Source organism: Sitophilus oryzae, unplaced genomic scaffold (genome assembly GCF_002938485.1).
Source record: "Sitophilus oryzae breed Bouriz unplaced genomic scaffold, Soryzae_2.0 scaffold_965_pilon_pilon, whole genome shotgun sequence".
NCBI lineage: Eukaryota > Metazoa > Arthropoda > Insecta > Coleoptera > Curculionidae > Sitophilus > Sitophilus oryzae.
In genome coordinates, this window is record NW_022147600.1 from 633857 (window position 1) to 650013 (window position 16157).

Consider the following 16157-nt stretch of genomic DNA (forward strand, 5'->3'; position numbering starts at 1 on the left):
TCCCAACGTAAGTGACTGTCGATAAAAATACCCAGATACTTAACTTTCACTGCTCTTCTTCGTGTAATTCACACATTGACATGTGTTTTTTACCTCTAAATTTTCAAAAAGTGGTAGACTGTCTTTATAAATGCCGAATGGTATAAAGCAGGTTTTGTCAAAATTTACTGTCATTCGTTTTTTGCTTAGAAAATGAATAATGCGTGGTAGGTCATTTTCTACTTTTGTTCTGAGATTATCCCAATTTTTGTCGCTATAAAATATGGTAGTATCGTCGGCAAACTCAATTATGTTCCCATCAGAAGATAAATCAAATAAGTTGTTTTTATAAATATTGAATAAAATAGGCCCTAAAACAGTACCCTGTGGGACTCCTTATTTAACTATACTAGGTTTACTAAATTCATTTTCTATTTTCACTATTTGTGTTCTGTCGGCTAGAAAACTCTCCATTAGACTTAAATGTTTCCCTCGAAAACCAACACATTCCAAAGTTTTCAGTAGCTCTTTATGGTCCACCGTATCAAAAGCCTTCTTGAGGTCCAAAAATACTACAAGGGCTGGTGTGCTAGAATCCAATGATTTATATATTTCTTCAGTTAAGTGTAAAATTGCATCTTGGGTTGATTTCCCCTCCTGAAATCCATATTGATTTGGAGATATGATATTGTTATTTTCAAAGAAACTGTTTATTCTCACTTTTAGAACCTTCTCAAAAATTTTTGAAAATATCGACAGTAAAGATATGGGTCTGTAATTGGATACATCTGTATGACTATTGCTTTTGTATATTGGGTTTATAACAGCCAAATTTTTTCAAATTAAAATATCTCATTTATTTGAAAAACAGTAAAGAGAAAACATGTTCCTTTTATCGTGATCTACCAACCCTGACAATATTTGCACTTATTTAAGACTCACCCTGTATATGTAAGTGCAAATTTTGACAAATAGAAACAAAATAGAGACAAATAGAAAAAAAAAAAATAGAGGCAAATAGAAAATTTTACCTTTTATCGAGATCTACCAGCTCTGAAAATATTTCCATTTATTTAAGGGTTACCCTGTATATTGGTTATGCTTTACTATTCGGAAAGATGGCTGTCAAGTGTTTGTAAACCTTTAAATTACTTTAAATCGAAATAAAAAAATGCGTATCATAACAAATACAATTATGTTAGAAGTAAATAAACGTAAAAATTTGAATATATATCTTCATATTCTTTTATTTTTATGATAATTTTAGTTCACAGATTTCTGTCATAATTTTTCATCTGTAGTAATAACTTTTCTTAGATATGCTGTTTAGCTGTGTAGTCTACTAGTTATTTAAAAAAAACTTTATTTTCGCTACTGGGTAGCAAAAGGGAAATCTGAAAAATGGAGTAGCAAAAGAGAAATCTGAAAAATGAAGTTAATGTTTGTAAAATACCACATCAAAAAGGAAAGCAGCTTGATTTTCAAAATATGTTTTTTCAAGAAATAAACCCACCACAAAAGTATAGCTACCACTAGAGATTATATGTTCTTTTAAACGTTTTTCAGTAATGTCAACCCGTCACAGACACTCCACCGGTCTTTCTGAAAACGAGCCCTAAGGAACGAAAAGATCGGCCGAAAGACAGAACGACCCACCACAAAATCCAAGCACTTGTTTTCCCGTGCAGAATATTTTTTTGCCTTGCCACATGTCTCCAACAGCAGCAGTGATGTTTGTTACTCACTCAAAGGCCTTTATGGAAAGCCCTCCGCTCTCGAGGCGGTTATTTCTAGATTTTCCAGAAAAAAAGAGCCTCGAAAGGCGACGGTCTTTGGACCGCGTTTAAGGCCGTCCAACTTACGGTCTTAGCCTTTGAAGTTTTTAATTTTGCAAACGGCCACGTCACGCGGTTTGTTACCGAGTTGTTTTGACTCGATTAAAAAGAAAATGAGGCGTTGCTTGAGCGTGTGTTTACGACTTGCCTTTGTCGGGAAACTTAGTAAAGAGATGAAAAGTTTATGTAAAATTAATATTTTCTTATTACGTTATGAAGTAGTATCAAACAATTCTTGTATATTATGTAATTTTTAATTTAAGGGTTCGTCGATTCTAAAAGGAAGAAATTCAAGTTCTTACATAAAATACCAGGGATCAATGTCGAGTTAACGTAAAATATTTTTTTCTTTTACTGCAGAACTCCTCTAATTCAGACACGTGCCAAATCGGACACTCTAGTAGTTCGGCGTCTCTTATCAACCGGACAATTTTGATATTTTTACTTCTTTATTCCGGATGCCAACATAATTCGAAAGCAAATGAATGAAAGTTCACATTTTTCTTGAACGGTGGACAGCATATAGGTCCAGGTAGGTACAATAAGCACAATTTATAAAAACAAAAAGAAGTTTTAATATGATTTATAAAGTATTTTGCGTTTTGGCCTTATTGGGTTTTAATTTTCAGTTTTGGTTGAAAACAATGAAAATATGAAACAATAACATTATAAAAATATTCCTCCAGTATTCTGGATACTTCGTTAATTCGGCGTTGGCTATTCCGATATGTGTCCGAACTAGCGAAATTCTGCAGTACTTTATGAACTAGTATCAAGATTTTGTATGTTAGTTGTAAGAGTTTCTCGGAGTTTAAAGAAAAGAAGGTATTACAGTAGTGTTGGAGTTTAAAGGAAAGAAGGTATTATTTTCATATAGAATATTTTTCACAATATTTTTTATATAGAATATTAATTCACATGTATTCGTATATACAGATGTTATTGTTACAGTGGATTATTTAAATATTTCTTTTAAACAGTATGTAGTAATGTCAACTCATAATAGAAAGTTCTGTTGCATTTATGAAAACGATGCCTAAGAACGAAAGAATAAAACGAAAGAGTGATATACTAATTTGATTATTATAAAATATTTCAAAATTATTCAGTATATCCATGTTTATAACATTCCAAAAAATATATTCAAGTTAGAAACTTGACAGTACCATAAACTTCAGTTTTTATGTGGTTTATAAGGAATTAATATTTTTTTGGATTTTACTAAGAATAATAAAATTCTCTTTAAACTTTATTTAGCACAAAATCTCAACCCGTCAGCAACACTTCTGACTGTCTTTCTGTAAACGAGCCCTAAGGAAAGAAAGGATAAAACGAAAGAAAATAGCGACCCGCCAGAAAATCGACGCACTTGTTTTCCGGTGCCGAGTATTTTTTTGGCCGGCCACATGTTTCTAACAGCAGCGATGATATTTGTTACTCACTCAAAAGCCTTTATGAAAAGCCTTGAGGCGGCTATTTCTAGATTTTCCAGAAAAGGAACCTCGGAAGGCGGCGGTATATGGACCGTATTTTCGGACGCCCAACCAACGGTCTTGGCCTTTGAAGTTAATAATTTCGCGAACGACCACATCGCGCGGTTTGTTACCAGCTTGATTTAGCTGTGCGGAAAAGTAAATAAGGCGTTGCCTAAGCGTGTGTTAATGACTTACCTTTGTCGGCAAAGTTAGCAAAAGAACCAACAGTTGATATACAATAAAGTTTTTGTTATTGCATTATGACATGCATGTTCTGCGACTGTAAAAAGGTTATTTATATATCCTTTTTACACATAACTTATATACGTATTTCTGTAATGTAATAGGAGAGACAAGTCTAAACCTTATTTTTTGCACTCTTTTGATCTCTTCCCATATTATATTTTTCTTTCAGATTTTTATTAGTATTACTTCAACAGAAAGGCAATTTTTTTTAAACGGCTTGTAAATACTACGATTTAGAAATCCGGTTGCCAAGGTACCACTAGTCCACTTAACCATTTGGAACGTAGAATGTAGAATGTTTAGGAGGGGAGTTAATCACCGCGACCTTACAGATCTACTGTGTGTTCCCCTTTCTTAAATTATAACGAGTTATAACGCATCACACAGTCTCAGGGCTTTAACAAAAGCCAGTATCTGAGACGGCTCCACAGAGGCCAGCTCTCTATCCTCGACATCGGTCATCCCAAAGTTCATGGCACCAACGGTCGTCGTCTCGGCCCACTCAGTGATAAGGTGTTCTGGTGTTTCCCCATCTTCTCCACAGAATCTGTATTCGCCGTTATTTCTCAGCTTCAGCTACTGAGGTGTTCGTCGAGGAGACAGTGTCCTGTTAGAAACCCCATGACAATCCGAAGATTTTTTTTTACTTAAATCAAGGAAAACCTTTGATTTTTCTCGGTCGTAAGTTCTGAGGAACTTTTTCGAGTGTCTTAGACCGTTGGAGGACACCTATTCCAGATTACGGATGGAGTCTTCCAGATTCTTCAGTTCCGTTTTCAGTTGGTTCTCGCTTGGAAAACAGAACGGTTCTGGTCCGGTTAGTGGAGTTTGCTCCTTTTCTAGTTCGATCGCTTTTTCATTGCCTTCTATCCCTTGGTGAGCAGGCACCCAGAGTAAGAGGACTTTATTTTCTTTGCCTAATTTGTTGAGCTTCTCGAATTTATGGTTACTGAGACCACAAAGGAGCCATATTAAAAGTTATTTATTTTTATTATCCATCATATCCTTAGAGTGGGCCGCGCCACGGAAAATTTTATCGGTTCAATATTTCTTTGTTTCCATGGCCACTATAAAAGTAACGCTGGCCTGGCTTTATCATAAATTTAACGCCAATCGCCGGAATTCGGCTCCCGCTGGAAACTATTTGACCCTTCGAACGTTTTACTGTTTTTTATTGGAGCGGATTTTTTAGAAGTATGTGTAGATTATATACAAAAAGGGGAGGCATTTCATATACAGGGTTAATCGAGGGGTTGTTCAACTTTAAAACACCCTGTGCAATATGTTCGTGTGTAAATTGTCCTAAAATATAATGTTACGGTGAGGCTCATGTCTTCTGAGCATTTTATTTTTTGGATCATGTCAATACATGCCTTGGTTAATATTTTTAAGAGCTCTCACCAACAATTTGCATTTTTTTCAATTATCATTTTTTTAAAGTTATTTTTCAATGTGACAAGGCGGCTTTGGTGATTATTGTGAACTATATACCTACTACTATGAACTGCCCATCATGTTTGACGTTTGGGAGTAGGGATAGAGGTCGCGAAGCAGTACCAGCTTCATTAAATTAACTTAGCTTGGCTAACTTATTAGATCATACGGTCCTAAATGATTTGCTTAGTTTTAATGACTTCTTAAAAATATCATTCAAGATGTATTTTTAGATAAAATGGAAAAATGTCTATCACCATTAATATTAACATGTAATTTCCTATATCCAGGTCAGTGATGAAACATACTGTCAATATTTTTGATGACAGTGAAAACAATATAAATTTAGTAAAAATTAAATAAGACATTATCTGTAAATCACTATATAAATTAAATAAAAAACACAGGCTTTAATAATAATATTTACAAATAAAAGATAATGCCTTGTCCGTAAATTCATTTCCTTTTACATTTCGAGTAAACAAACCAAAAGGGAAAAATAACAGGCTTATATTATAAAACCGGGTACCGCAAAAGCGTTGATACATATTAAGCATTAAAACGTTGAAAATGAGTTTTTAGATAGACAGCGTCGAACAAAAACAAAAGAGTGAGCCCCAATTATTGACAACGAAACAATGAACAAAAATAATCTATGAGATTTTCAGGCACAAATGAAAAATTGGAAAGCTGTGGACTTTTGATTAGGCGAAATTTCAAAATGTAGCCTATAATTTGCTTTATGCTGTAGAGTTGTAGGAACAATAATTAGTTTCTGTTTATTTTCTACTGTTTTTAAAATTTGGTCTTTATTCTTAAAACATATTTCAAAGGTAACAGATAAAAATATTCAAGGCATATATTAATCTATATTTTTTTTGTTTATTCTTATATTATACAGTACGTCTGCTGGATCTGTGTCTATGAAAGGAATGCGGACAAAAACATTTAAATAAACAGCAATATATTTTATACGTCGACTTGACGAGTACGTCACCGCAAATCGCTCCGCCCACTCACTTTATTGGTTGCGACACCAGTTCTTTGTACAAAGAACTGGTGATATTTTCTAATAGCTGAATCAAATCCTTCTATAACATCCAATCAGTAAAATTAGCTAACTTAATAAAAAAACAACGATAGTCAACTGTTGTATAATATGAAACAGTATTATGTTCATCTCAGTGAAGGCGGTCGTTTGGCAATGTAATTTTTTTTTAAATATCGTTGTCATCCTTTCACCTGGCTTATAATTTAACATTTGAAATAATGGTCAATAGTAAATTAAATTTACTTTTTAGTAAGCAGTAAATAAAAATTTAGATATAAGACAGCTTATAATTTATTTAGACACACTTTTATTAAATTACTATAGAACAATCGATTCTGAACCATAAACATTTTTGGTTGCCAAAAACTCTTATTAATTAATTAGATAAGTTATTATTTTTGCATACAAAATTGGTGAAGTTTTTAATCTAGGCACACTCTGTAATTGTTATATCATATTGTTATTCTCCGACAGCTTAAGGTTAGTTACAGTCGCGTTGTACTTCCATATCTTTCGGCAGTTTATTCATGTGCTTCGCTGGATGATTATTAGAAGTCTCTGGATCCATGCGACGTAGTCTTTTACTGTGTTGATTTTTACAAATCGGATTGTACTTCCGTTCAAACTGCACTTCCTTTATGAAATAGTGTCCACTTTCCAGCACTGCTGGCTTTGACGAAATTGGTAATTAGTAGCTTAGTCCCACAATAGTTTTTAATTAAAATTTAAATTAGAAATTTTAAATTATACAGAGTGTCCCAAAAATAAGTGTAAATATTTTAACTGGTCAAAAGAAATCACATATTTTCTCTTTGCCATTACTAAAATGAACTGAAAATAACCAAGTTATTTTAACTTTGATAGTTGTTAAAATGCAACATTTTGAAAGCCGCCGAGAGAAATAGGCAATTTCCCTAACCTCGCCTTGTTGTTGCCGGCCGCTGTTGCCACATCGAATAGAAAAACTTAAAAACTACTTGCAAAATTCCACACCACCGAAGAAGTGTGTTACTTTTTTTAAGTGAGTGATCGCCAGTAGCCCTATTTCCCATATTCCCCAAAATAAGTTAAAAGAACAAAATAATACCAAACACTAAAAAAGATATTCCGATAGCAGATCAATATAATTGCAAAGCTCTCTTTTTTTCAATTTTCCCACTCTTAAACTGCACTTAACACTACCTTAACAACACTTCACTTCGCTACAATTCTTGACAGCACTATGCATATAGCTAATGATAGCAATCTACACTAATATGAATAAAATTATTTTTCGTATTTTTTTGTGTAGCAACGTCAGTAGCAACATAAAATTATTGTGAATTTATAGATAAACATCTAGAATGTGGATATGGTGGAGGTGGCAACATTGCACTCTCTCAGAGATTCTCTATGCACGAAATACGAATTTCCGGGGAATGTCCAGTGGTACTCAAAAGTTTTTCAACATTTTCCCAAAAACGTGAAGAAAAATACAAAAATTTCAGAATTGTTTTTCCGCAAAAAAAAAACTCATTAAAATATTTGCACTTATTTCTGGGAAACCTTGTATAAACATACTAATAAAAAACCTCTGAAGATTAAAATTTTACGTACATCTATAAAAAAAATATCGAATAACTTTTCTACAAAATTCGATTCGAGTCATTTTGCGGAATTTTAATTTTCCATAGAGTTTCGTTAATTTTTTAGGGCCTGTCTTAAATTATTGCTCCCTTTTTTGCATGTTTTTGGAATTTTGTACTTTATGTATATATGTTACGGTTAAAGTCCGATGTCCGGTTAATATCGACATTAACATGTTAATGTTTGGGTTTGGTTAGATTATGTTTTTAGTTGTTTGTGTGTTATTCTCGACATTAACCGGGTAATGTCGATATTAACCGGACATCGGACCTTAACCGTAAGATATACATGAATTACACTTAATATTCAATTATAATAGACGTTAAATTATATCAATGTTGGCTTAAACAACTAAAATAAACTTGGCAACGTTTACTATAGCCGTATGTACATTATATTCTCAGAATACCATCTCCGCAAGATTGATAATTTACTTTATAATGTAAATTTATATGCAGATTGCAGTTCAGAACCAACTAGCAAAGAAACTTTCTGTCCAGATAGGGAGAAAATCAATTGCAATGCTATTACTATTACAGGAGCCTTGGGATTGTGGGCCCTTTATGCTATCCCTACAATCTCCCCACTATATCTAAATCACTTAACCAAACAAGATAACCGGAATCTGGCTGTATCAAGTTATCAAATAAATCTCGATCTATTTCGATTACAAGATGTGCAAGGCGTGTTATCGTTAGTAATCGATTTAGAAACTTAAATTAACTATATCAAAATAATAGTAAAAGTACTTTTAGTAGTAGTTTTTACGTGATTTCTTCTTACCTGAATTAAATGGGAGTGCGCTAACCAGTTAAATGGGTTTGGTAGGCCATTGAGACTTGGTAACAAAGATCTGAAACAAAATAATATATATAAATAGTTGAATAAATTGACATTATTTTACGAAAAAAGTATTTATTATGTATTTCTATACTGTTTTCCGACCTATATTGATTTGATACTATATTGAAAGTTCAAAATTATAGAAATTATAAAACTAATGCATTACAATATTTATTTACATGTTTATCTGTCTATTATGCTGGTTGTAAAAACTAAACTAACCTGTAATTTATTTAAAGTTATTTTTAATTGGACAAAACAATATTGTCGAATGGAGTCCATGTTTCGACAAATACGAGGGTGGTCTGAAAAGTTTCCGACCTAACAAACATACAAGACATTTTTTCTGAATATTTTATTTTATTTTTCAACATAGTCCCCTTGTAACTCTACACACTTTTGCGATGCTCCCATCTCTGTAACCCGTCCAAATAGTACTCGGCGTTTTTCTCTGCAAAATAGTGGTTCACGAAGGTGATTGCCTCTTCATTTGACGAAAATCTCTGTCCTCCGAGCGCAATTTTTAAATGAGGGAACAAAAAGAAGTCGCTAAGGGCTAGATCTGGTGAGTAAGGCGGATGGTCAAGCAGTTCAAACCGTAATTCGTGGATTTTCGCCATGGCAACCGCTGAGGTGTGAGACGGCGCGTTATCTTGGTGAAACAGGATTTTCTTTTTCTGTAATTGAGGCCGTTTTTCCGTAAGTTCTGCTTTTAGCTTGTCAAGTAATGATGCGTAGTATGTTCCTGTGATGGTTTTTCCTTTTTGAAGATAATCAATTAAAATAACTCCATGACTATCCCAAAAAACAGTCGCCATCACTTTCCCAGCCGAAATAACAGTTTTTGATTTTTTTGGAGCCGGTTCTCCCTTTGCCGTCCACTGTTTGGACTGTATTTTTATTTCTCGTGTATAGCGGTGTATCCAAGTTTCATCTACAGTAATTAATCGACGCCAAAACTCGGATTATTGCGCCTAAACTGCGCTAACATAGCGTTGGAAATGTTCATACAAACACGCTTTTGGTCTAACTTGAGCAAACGCGGCACCCAACGCGCGGACAGCTTTCTCATGCCTAATTCTTGATTTAATATGTGACAAACACGTTCTTTTGATATGTTCATAACCTCTGTTATCTCTCTCACTTTAATTCGGCGGTTGTCCAGCACCATTTGGTGAACTTTGGCGATGTTAACGTCGGTAGTTGCAGTTTTTGGACGTCCCGAACGTTCATCGTCTCCCAAGCTCTTACGGCCACGTTTAAATTCAGCTGCCCTAAATTTCACTGTGGTAAATGATGGTGCAGAGTCCCCATGTCTCTACACACCGGCCTAATGATCTATGATCACTATGATCGCGCGCACTGGGCAATAGAGAAATCATCTGAGTGTGAATTTTGAAACGTAATTGAATTTAATTTAATGATTTATGATCATTCACAACCAAACGATTATTATACTCGAATAATGTAAAGAAAAATAAACAAAAAATTAAACTACTTATTTTTGCACATCACTTATATTGTACAAATGATTAAATATTGTAAACTCAAACCCAATCAAAGAAAACTAAAAAAAGAATAATGAGATGCGTGAACACTACTACTTAAATTATTTGAATTCCTGAGAAGATAATATATTATCGAACTGTCGACAAAACACTAAATAAAAAAAACTGAGTTTTATTTTTCCCAGATCCCCAACAAATAAAAAGAACTTTAACTATTTTGGTGTCACTAAAACAACAAAATATGTAACGTATTGCAAGACGCAATGAATATTATTATTAAAATAAATATAAAAATAAAATTGCCATTGCAGCAAAGTCGGTAGTCTAAAAATTATACAGGGTGAGTCTTAAATAAGTGCAAATATGTTCAAGGCTGGCAGATCTCGATAAAAGAAATGTTTTCTCTTTTTTTCTCTTTACCATTTTTCAAATAATTTCAAAATAACCACGATATTGTACTTTCAAAATTTAAAAAAATTGATTATTCGCTTAAATTTTGAGAACCACTTGATCTTTTCTGGGGTTTCTTTTATGTAAATGTAATCTACTATGTTTCCATATTATGAAGATATTGTGTATTTAACTATAAATAAAAAAAACTAGTATTTTTATAGAGTATGTGCCCGAATTGAAGAAGAAAAAACTTTTTTATTATTTACGTTTTGCAAAAAAATGCATTCATAAAAAATAGTGCTTTTTCTAAAATGGTTAATCTCGTTTATACTTTTTGAAATTTCCATACATACAGTTGTGGAGAAAATTTAAGAAAACTTGACAACATAGTTGAATTTTCCTAGTCCTAAAAATCATAATATTACTGGTATGGTAATTAATTTAAAAAAATTACCATTTTAATTTGCCTTTTGATTTTTTGGACGAAATTTTTTTGATTTTCATGTTTTTTAAATTTTCTCTAAAACAGTATGGGAATTTGGAAAAGTATAAACAGGATTAACCATTTCAGAACAAGCAAACATTTTTATGAAGATTGTTTTTTTTTTCAAAATGTCAATAATAAAAAAGTTTTTTTTTTCCTTTTGTAAAGACAATCCGGGGACATATTGTATAGTATTATTTTTTCCTATTGAAAAATGGTAACAAAGAATATAAGTTGTTCTATGGTTTAATACAACCTATTCTTTCCAAGATAGTAAGCAGAGTGTATAATATTAGAACATCTTACTTTTACTATCACGTTTAATCTGGATGGTCTATACCATTCATTTATACGGTTTACAAACGGTGTTATCAGCCTTAATGGCCTATGGAGTTAGCCAGCTTCTAAACAATTCTTATTCAAGAGATATTCGATCTCATTCGGTATGGCTACTGGCTTAAACGAGCAGTTTGACCCAATATACGTTATACTTTCCCGTGGGATAACTGCAAGATGATTTTCTTCTATTACTGTAATATTATTATAAGCTTATTAGTTTTATATTAGTTTTCCACTTATCAATAAAAGATATGAAATAGAAAGAAATTACATTAGGAATGTAGTTTAGTGTAATAGGTATTCACCTTCATTAGTTGTCAAAATAATTAGAGAACGTAGGTATAAGTTTGCGATTTCTGCAAACTCGACTTTTAAAGTGGAGAAAGATAGTCAAACTATATTTCAATACCGAGTCATAGAGAGTTACCAAGTGTTTAAAAAAATTAAAATGTCAATTACAAACTTTTGTATAGCGCTAATAATAAATTACAACTTTTAGGTAATCCTAAACATAAAACAGCTCTATCGGAAAGGTCGAGTATTTATGAAATTTCATGTAATCAAAAATATGTTGGACGAACTAGAAGATTAATATTAACTAGATTTAAAGAATATTTAGCTCAGATAAGATATGGCAAAGCAGATAAATCTTTCATGTTAAAAATTTAAAATTAATCGAACAAGTCTCGAATTACATGAGGAGCGTCAAAATAAATAAATGTAAAAATAATATGAACAGAGATAATGGTCCAATTCTTTCTAGTTTTCTGTTTCCTATTACTCTATTCTGTAGATATTAGTTTAGTTTTAATCATCTGCAGATGAATGCTAACATTGTTAGCAAAACGCGTGTCCAGTGTTTAGTGTTAGCACTGTTAGCATTATCAGCAGATGATTAGAAGTAAAGTGTATTGTGGTGAATTTAATGTTTTATTTTGATATCATAAGGTTAGTTCCTTTTAGCAAAATAAAACTCTACTTCACTACACCAAACCATTTTACTTTTTAGTTTTCATCATCTTCTAATGATACTTGAACAATATTGAACATGGTTAGTAAAACGCGCGTCCACTGTTTAAAAGTAAATTGTTTTGGTGTATTGTCGTAAATTAGTGTTTTGTCTTTTGCTGTTGTAATAGCAAAGGTTGGAGGTTGGAACCTCCAACTATAATCATTAGTTCCACTTATCCTCTATAGCATATTATATTTGTTAGAATGGTTTTATGATAATATAAAAACAGTTCAAAAGATAAAATTCTTTAAAGCCTATATCAATTCAAAATTAGGCTTTAGTCTCTTTATGCAAACATTTCAGTTTACGACTGGCAAATAAAATAAAAACAAATATAGAGAAAATGCAGAGATAAAAGGGAAATAGAAATCCACACTATACGAATCCGTCGATGAAGTTGCCGCTGAGGCTTTTTTCTGCTTCAACGGCTCTCAGTGTAAAGGCATACTTTTCTCTTTTGGGCCCGGCCACCTAAAAAACAACGACTACGGTTATGCGCTCTGTTTTATGGACATTATGTAAATAGTTGAGTATCGAGCAAGTGAGAAAATCGTATTTGTTTGGCACAAAATGTAAATAACAAACATTGGATCTATCGATTTGTAAAGAAAGCGGTGCTGATTTAAGAGACGTTTAGGATTTCGAGGTTGAGAATGTAAATGCGTCAGTAAGTCAGTAATGATTGAGACAGAATTCCTTTAGTTACTAAAAGATAATAAACTAATAGGCATAGATCGTAAAAATAATAGACATAGTAAAAGATAATAAAATACATTACTCAAAACAATTATCGCATATTTGAATAAAAGTTATTATTATATATTTCTCAATGAAGCATGCATTTTTCTGCCTTTCTATTGTGAGTTTTTTTAGGATAATTAGGGTACGCACTGACATGTAAGCACTGACATGTAATTTTTAGTCGGCCGACTATTTAGTTGCAAAAGTGAAAACAGTACATTGTTATGGAGCCGATCGGCCCAATATTTGATTACATTGCGTAGCCTTAAGCGGCCCATACATTATCAAACTAATTGCGCAACAAAGGGATGCGCAACGTTGCGTTGCACAACTGATTCAGCGGTCCATACATTATCAAACAAGTTGCGCAAAAAAGCGATGCGCAACGTTCAGTTGCACAACTGCATCACCAATGCACTTAGTAAAATTTTGATCAAACATTTTATTAAAAGTTGTGCATTGTTTGAGAAACAATCATGTCCTCAATTGCCATTGCGTCAATTATTATCGTATATACCCTAGATGATGTCAAGGACACCAAAAAACGAAGAAGAAAACAAAGCATTTGGATGAAAGAACTAAAATATTGCACACGAAGCGCAACACACATACACTACACAACGCGCTGCGCAAACGCCTGTTGCACAAAAGAATTCAAACATTCTTGAAACTTATCAAACAATTGCGCAACGCATCAAACGTTACCATACATTGGCAACTCGTTTTGTTTGATAATGTATGGGTCGCTTTAGGCTATGAGCTGGCAGGCAATTTTTAATCGGCAGACTATTTAGTTGCATATTTGTAACCTAAGATATATCCTTAAGATGAGTTTATATGCATCCGTAATGCGTCGTCCGTCGTTCAGTCGTTCCGTCACCCCAATCATATTTAAGTATGATCTGTCATTTTTCAAATAAACCAATAAAATTGCATAAAATCAACGACGGACGACGCATTACGGATGGATGTAAACCCAGGCTTATGGAGCCGCGGTCACATGCAATCAAATAGTCGGCTGATCGACTTCATAAGTATGTATTTTACTAAATAGTCTGCAGACTAAAAATTACAGGTCAGCGCATAGGCTTATTGTATCGAATTTCTCTTCACAATATCCATACTATTTAAAATCGTAAGTAAGGAAACAGAAATATTGTATTTCTGTTTTCAAAGTTTGGACAATAACCATAGATGTTTTATATTTTACAGGGCCTGGTTGGCTTTTGCTTATTTTTTATTAATTATAAGAGATTTTCTTCAATCGATAACAGAGCTTCTGCCAATATTGAAGCAACCAGAATATAAGCGCATTTCAGCAGCGTTCATAATAATTTCATTTAATATTTTTAATTTTCAGATGCGGTTAAACTAGTTATAGTCTTTCCGAAGACAAATGGAATAGGATGAAACTCAACTTGCTAGAAATTGTTGTTTAAGAACCGAATTGTTTACAAACAGGAATAATAAAGTATTGATGGACATCGATACTGGATAAGCTGTGCTCTGATTTGTTACCTCAGCAGTCCTACATTTTAAAGCAGAATCTGTTATAATCTGGTTTGAATTTTTGCAACTAACTGCTCCACAGCAACTTTTATTGGCTGCAATGCTGCGATTAATAATTATACCACATTTTTGTCGCCATAATTAAGTGTATATAATATATTTTTAAGAGATTTCTTGAAAATAGTAATAAACATTATAAAAAATATTGCAATAGCATTATAGAATAAATATTGTAATGAATCTATTGCAATAGTAATAATATTACAATAGGGGATTGGAACCTTTGGTGTTACAAGAGCAAAATAAAACACTAAATCAGCAGATGATTAAAACTAATAAGTGATGATAATGTGTGATTTAGTGGTTATTTTCTTTCTTTTGGCAAATTTGTGTTTTGGCTTCTAGCCTATTATTGTATATTTATTTTTTTGATCCTTACCGAAATTACCAGTATTTCAAGATGAATTGCCGGTAATATTTTACTGCCTTTTTAGTACATTTTAACAGGTAAACCAGTAAATCGATAAATCAGTAATGCTATCTCTGTAATAGACATCCATCAACAAATAAAAATTAAAATCACCAATTGTTACATCAAAAAAAGTCAGGTGAACATTTATCTCCTGAGTTTCAACGAAACTTTTTCGTCACCCTATCAGTAATTTTTATAATTTTTATGTCATATCCTTATATCAAAGTTAAAATTCGTGGTGACCTATAATTATTATGGCTTAAATTGTCGTTCCTCTTAATCTTAAGGAACAATATGTTAAAGGAAAGATAATTAAATACAGCTTAATGAAGTTATTAAGTAGAATAAGTATCTGTCAAAAGCGATAAAGTCTAGCGGTTAAGATTATACTGTTTTCGTAAAAGCTAACCTAAATTAAAGTAGACACAATAAGAAACTTTGTTAACTGGATTATTATGAAAGTAATTATAATTTAATCACTTCCTTTATTAACTTACTTTTTATACTAGGGAACTGGTAGAAATTGTAAAACTCAAATTGTAGAACTTAAAAATTAATCAAATATTAATTACAAATTTATTTAGCCTTTAACGAGAATTTAATTTTCGTAGCGGCGATTTAAGTTGGTTATTTAGGAAACAACAAACTTAAAATACTGCAATTAAATTAAAATATGAATAAGCTATCACTTATTTTTCGATTTCTAGCCTAAATAAATAATAATAATAATAAAAATAATAATAAATAATAATAATAATAAATAATGTTTATTCAAACTGATCCAATTACAAAGTATATACAAGACTTATACATAACTTACGAATACAAAATAGTGAATAAACATAATATCCTCTTAAGGTAGAACCTTGTCTGAGGAGTTTTATTTCTACAACAATAACTACAATATTTTATACTAAATTCTTAACTATATCTAAATGTATCAAATTAATATATTTCATTGTTCAACACTTAAGCACGCTAAAAAACAAGTTATTACACAGCGGTCTTATCTCCTATATCTAGTATTTTATAGGAATAATTTAACGAACATTTTATAAGTACTACTACTCCATCATTTTTATTTAGACTTCCTTCATTATATATAATGTTGTATCCCGGTATCCTATATAAATCAATATTCCAAATTTTAAAACTTTCAGTAAGTATACAATCAAATTCAAAATCTATTCCACGTAAAAGAACAAGAAGC

General features: G+C 32.2%; 1 protein-coding gene across 3 annotated transcripts in view; it reads right to left on the reverse strand.

Annotated features, from left to right (window-relative positions):
• LOC115891076 (irregular chiasm C-roughest protein-like) overlaps positions 1-16157 on the reverse strand; it is a 549766-nt gene that overhangs the window by 262607 nt on the left and 271002 nt on the right. For all 3 annotated transcript variants that reach the window (XM_030911476.1, XM_030911478.1, XM_030911475.1), the window contains one exon: positions 8430-8499. The gene's annotated coding sequence lies outside the window, so the exon portion shown is untranslated. The remainder of the gene's footprint in view (positions 1-8429; positions 8500-16157) is intronic.